The sequence below is a fragment of the Lygodium microphyllum genome, chromosome 17, assembly GCF_053477565.2.
Source record: "Lygodium microphyllum isolate KBCC chromosome 17, Lygodium_microphyllum_v1.1.10, whole genome shotgun sequence".
Lineage (NCBI taxonomy): Eukaryota > Viridiplantae > Streptophyta > Polypodiopsida > Schizaeales > Lygodiaceae > Lygodium > Lygodium microphyllum.
Genome location: NC_141151.1, coordinates 138464751 through 138470750, shown reverse-complemented (window position 1 = coordinate 138470750; position 6000 = coordinate 138464751).

Here is a 6000-nt window from a genome sequence, read left to right as displayed (position 1 = left end):
TTGCTGTCTACACCCTGACAGAGAGGACATCTCAGTTCACGGAGGACTCTCTTGTGCTATCTACTACTAGTGCCATGTTCCTTCATCATTAGGGCACCCGCAGCAGATAGCACAAGAGAGCCCTCCATGAACTGAGATGTACTCTTTGTTAGGGTGTAGATAGCAGCAGTGAACAAGGCACAAGCAGTAGACAACACAAGAGGATCCTCCAAAGTTGAGATGTCCTCCTGTGTCGGAGTATAGACAGCATTGGAGAGCTGAAGAATGAAGACGAGCATGATGGAAGAAGAGAATGTGATCTGATGGATAGATGGGATGAATGAAGTGTATGCCCTATTCATAGGCACTAGATAATCTCGTGTAGCATCCCAGAATATAGACGGCCAACCTTTTTGGGGCTATAAGTTTGAACTGGAGAAGAAGATGTCTGTGACATTGTGATTCGGTTATGGGTCGTATTGTGTGACTCCCACAAAACCAAGCTCTCCACAATGCGTTCCCAATGGTGGACTATCTGGGCTGATGTGAGATCATCCTCAAGATAGACTTTTTCCCCTTTAAGAGCCTTCCTTTTGGAAAGGAAGGCTCGTCATGACTACAAATCAGTAAATTTGAAGGGGGGGGAGGGGAGGGGAGGGGGGTTGCGAGAGAGAGAGAGAGAGAGAGAGAGAGAGAGAGAGAGAGAGAGAGAGAGAGAGAGAGAGAGAGAGGCAGGCACTTGCAGATATCACAACCCAATACCACAAGTTCAATAGTTCAAGCATAACAATTCAAAAAACAAAGGGAGGAACAGATGTGAAGAGAGTGTAATGGCAAAAACACAAGCACCAGCACATGTGGTCATTTTTGGATCAGACTGAAAACACAAACTCCACTGAAAATGCAGGCTGAAGATAATAGAGGAAGAGTAGGCCTGTGAAAAGAAAAGTGAAAATCAACCGGAAGACAGCAAATCGTCAGCTGAAGAGTAAAAACACCAGCAGTTGTGTAAAAACATAGGCTGAAACAGCAAAACACAAAGATCAGCAGCAAAAATGCAAGCAGAAATCAGATCACCTATGGCTAAAACTGCCACCTACCAGCACTCTACACTGTTGCTTGGACCTGCTCAGGTGAGATCAACAGCAAACTCAAGTTGTTGGAGCAGATAAAAAAAGAGAACAGCAAGAAAACAAGAACTCAAAGAGAATACATAAGGGAAATCAAATCCATATATCAAGGCTCAAGAATAGTACAATGGCACAAGCAGTGAGTCACCAGCAGTGTGCACTAGTCTCCCTCTCTCCACCTGGAAGCAATTGTGCTGATGAAATCATATGATGATAACTTGATAACTAGGGAGGAGGGGACTGACAATAAATAGGAAGAGATAATGCCACCAAAATGACCAGTTGTCCAGTAAATTACAGACACCAAAATACCAGTTGGCCAGCCTAATATGGCTTTGGCATAAAACAGAAATGCATGAAAGGCCAGCCCAAGAGATGTACTGTACTGACACTAGCTAGATTTGTTCTATTGTTTAAATTGGAACTCTCAATATTCGGTGCCTGTCATGGCTTCTCCTGATTTGGTGCCTTATATTTTTGGCCACTTGGAGCAAATATGTACACAAATGGGACAAGCAAAGATGCATCTCTTTCAGAATTTTAGTAACATGAGCTGCACACATAAAAAGTAAAAACCTAAGATGATGTTACCCAACTAAGTGCTCTCTTTCCAGTGTGACATGTTTCCTGTGGAACAAAAACATATTTCACTGCTTGTCTGTAGAAATGTGGGTCAGTCTACTAAACAGAATTCGGTACCTTCTTCATGCATTGATAGATGTTAGCAGTCATGTTTGTCATGCCTTGTCATCTCCTGCGTGTGAGCCTCAGTCTGAGTCAAACGAGGACATTAGGAGCTCTGACTTGTCTATCACTTGTTTTGACGGAGGAGGTAGCTCATTCTAGAGCACTCAGTTTATTGCATGTCAGTGCATTTTCTCCTCCAGTAGGGATTTTATGTGCATTTCCCGGGGCAGTTTCTGCATTCTTTAGCCTGCCTCACCTACCGGACATTGTCCACCCTTTCCGGGATTTTTCTGAGCATTCCTGGCATTTTTACCAGCATTAAATGCTGGTCAGATCAGCATTAAATGCTGGTCGGACATATTTATGGCCTCAAATTTCAGGTCGGCCAGTTTGTGGGTTTTTTGGCTATTTATAGCCATTTCCCACTTGCCAGTCAATTGTATTATCAACTTCCCTCCTTCCTTGGCATGTGCACACTCCGACTCCGTCATCTTCCTCCGTCTTTGGAGCTGCCATCGTCATCAGCCTGATCTGATTCCCTTACTGACGCTTCGGGCTGCGTGCAGGGACTGATCAGTCCATTTCAGTGTATTCAGCATTCATTTCAGTCAGTGCAGATTTCCTTCCTTCATTCTCTGCTTTCTCTCCTCTCCTCCGTGTTCGTATTTCCTCTTCCGTTGCGCACTCTCACATGGTATCATCGCCAAACTGAGAGCACGGAGGTCTTCATCGACTGGAGAGACACCACACCTATCATCTGTTGCTGCCCCCCTTCTCTCCAACAGCCAGGTGGCCCCTCCAGGTGGTCTGAATATTTGCGTTTGCTGCATAGGTGGTCTGAATATTTGCGTTTACTGCATCAGCCCCTTCCAGAGGCTGCCACGTCATCAACCAGCCCTGTCTCCTTGCGTTTTCAGCTGGGCGGCCTTCTTTTCAGTTGGGCGACTCCACTACAGGCTGCGTTTTGCATCCCCGCTGGTCGTCTACCCTCCTGGCGGCTCATCTCCAGCTGGCGCTTCTCTTCTTGGCTGCGTTTTGGTGCCTGGCAACTTTCCCTCCGGATTTTGTGCCCTACACAGCTGCGTTTTCACCTCCTGGTGATAGGCGACCTGATTTCCTGGAGTTTGGTGGTTCTTCTGGTGGTTGGTGACCCTTCTGGTGGTCATTCTTCGGCATCGGCACAGTTTTCTTTGGTGTTTGGTATTTTGCAAATTGGAAGATGTCTTATCATCAGTTTACAGGTTTTGATGACTCAGATGATGAGCTTTTGTCTCGACATTCATCTGAACGGAGGCGTGATTTCTATCGCGAGGATCGTCATACGGAGTCTATTCCTCTTTCCCGTCCCCCTTCTATTCATGTATCTCGGCGATCCCCTTCCAGTGGGCCGACGATGCAGCCTTTGGTACCCCCTGTACAGGTACCCGTACTTCCTCAGCTGCCCAAAGAGGACCGGTTGGATGGCTCCAACTTTTCTCTATGGTCCTGCAAGGTGGAGTGTATCTTGGACTCCTTCGATCTTTGGGAGCTTGTTTCTGTTCCTATTCCCCGGCCTAAGGTGGATCCCGCAGATGGGACATCTATGGATCGTGCAGCCTTATGGGATCGGCTCAATTCTAGAGCCCGATCTTTCCTCTTTCTGAGTTTGCAGGATTCTGTCCTTGTTCATGTTCACAGGTTGAAGACTGCAGCGGACGTGTGGCAGAAGCTAGCGTCTCTCTATCAGCAAAAGACGTTTGCCCACCGGATATCTCTCGAAAAGAAGTTGCGGATGCTCGCTATTGATGATAGTCCTTCCATGAAGGACCACATCAACAGATTACAGGATATGAGGGATGAGCTTGCATCCCTCGGTCGGACGATATCTTCTGAAGACATGGCTATGATTCTTTTGACTCAGCTGCCATCACCTCGGTTTGATGTCTTCTACACCAGCCTTCTTACATCGAGGACCCGTGAGACGCTTCTATGGGAGGAGCTATCCCCGCTTGTCTTGGAGCATGACGAGCGACTCAGAGAGGTCAGTGCTAGTGGATCCGACTCCACTAGAGCCTTTGTTGCAGGTTCGGGAGGACAGAAGAAGAAGAAGACGAAGTCAAAGGCTAAGACGAAGGACAGTTCTTCAGGCTCTGACTCAGATTCAGAGAGCCCGAAGTGCCCACACTGTGGGAAAGGGACACATCCAGAGGAGAAATGTTGGAAGAAGTACCCTCACCTTCGTCCGGGAGCGAAGGGTGGATCTACATCGGAGCCTTCTTCTACCTCTACACCAGCTGTTACCCATGAATCTCCAACGGCAACTGTTTCTTTTGCACCACCACTGTGGAATCTGCCCGTCATCGTTTTATTTCTTGCCCCATCTCTCAGAAAATCTGGTCATTCTTGTCGGCCGTCTGGCGAGCGGTGGTTGGTTTCTCGCTACGTCCCGTTTGATTGGGTTTTTGCGCGGCCTAAATATCCCACACCGACACAGCCTCATATGAAGATCTTGTTTCACTTTCTTCGATATTGGGGCTATTGGCATAACTCGACCATTCGGAATGCTTTTCTTTTTTATTCCGCCTTTAATGTTCAGCGGCATATTGCGCGGCTTAAAGGTCTCTTGTATTGGTAGATAGATCTTCTTCGGCACTCTGACATGCTCCCTCGGGAGGACTTACGTCCCTGGCATATGGCAATTTCCTCTGTGTCTTTGCCATGACTTTGAAGCATCTGTACCTGCGGGATAAGAAATCCCTAAGTCAAAGGTCCCCCTCAAATACCGAAGAATCCTCAAGACAGCCTGTCAATGCACCTGTTTGGGTTCCGTCATGAACCCTGCCAAAAGACCCACAACAAAACAAAGATCAACACGAATGTTGAGAAGCTAAATCAAGGATCCAATCAACAGACGATAGCGTGAAGCATCCATCATGGGAGAATCTGAGTGTGAAGTGGCCTTCCAATTCGGATCCATAGGAGTAGTAATGGGCCGACAAGTCTCCATCTCAAAAGTCACCAAGAGCTCCTGAATGTACCTCTGCTGAGAGATGAAAATACCCCTCTCAGACTGATAAATCTCGTGACCCAAGAAGAAATGAAAAAGCCCCAAATCCGTCATCTCGAATGCCTGATGTAAAGCTGTCTTGGTCTCTCGAACCTTTTGTGCATGATCCCCTATCAAAATCAAATCAACAACATACAACACAAACAATACACGACCAACCTCTGAAGTGTGCACATAAAGCTACCGATCGGCCTTGGAGCGCCAATATCTCAACTTCGACTGAAGAAACAAGTCAATATTCTCATTCCATGCACGCAGAGTCTGCTTGAGGCCATACAAGGCCTTCTTCAACCTGTAAACTTTCCCATCCGAGGATCCAAAGCCAAGAGATTGCTCAACATAGATCTCCTCCTGCAAGTCACCATTCAGAAAGGCTGACTTCACATCCAATTGATACACAGGCCATCTCCTATAGCTAGCCAAGGCAAGAACAGCTCGAATAGTCTCCAGCGGTGGAGGCAAAAGTATCATGGAAATCAATGCCGGGGCTCTGAGTAAAATCTTTAGTAACAAGGCGAGCCTTGTGCTTGTCCAAAGAACCATCGCTAAGGTACTTGGCCTTGAAGACCCACTTGACACCAATCACCTTCTTGTGAGAGGGACGAGGCACAAGAGACTACGTGCCATTCCTCTCAATAGCCTTCAACTCGGCTTCCATGGCCTTCCGCCAATGATCAAACTGCAAAGCCTCCTTCACTGAAGTGGGCTCTCGATCCTACATAACACGGGTCACTAAACAATAGTTGGAGCAGACAAGCTCCAAAGAATGTGCATGATTCCTCCGTGACCTCCGCGGTCCATCCTACGGTTCCCACTCCTCGGGGACCCCCTCGATCCCTGAATCTCGGAGGGTGTCACGGGCCCAACGAGGAGGACGACGAACCTGTCCCTGTCGCTCTCCATCTGCTGAAGACTCAATAACATCCACCGGCGGAAGCTCCTCGGGGGTGGCCGATGGAAGAGAAGACTCTGAATCCGAAGAAGAATCTCCATTAAGAGGCTCTGGCTCCAAAGAAACTGTCTCAAGAGCCCAACTCTCCCCTGGATCTCCAAGGACGGGGTGCTCCTTACCCCCCTCTATGGCCAGTACTTCCACGAACCGCACATCTCGGCTCGTGTAGACATCCAGCTTAACGGGATCAAACAAACAATATCCTT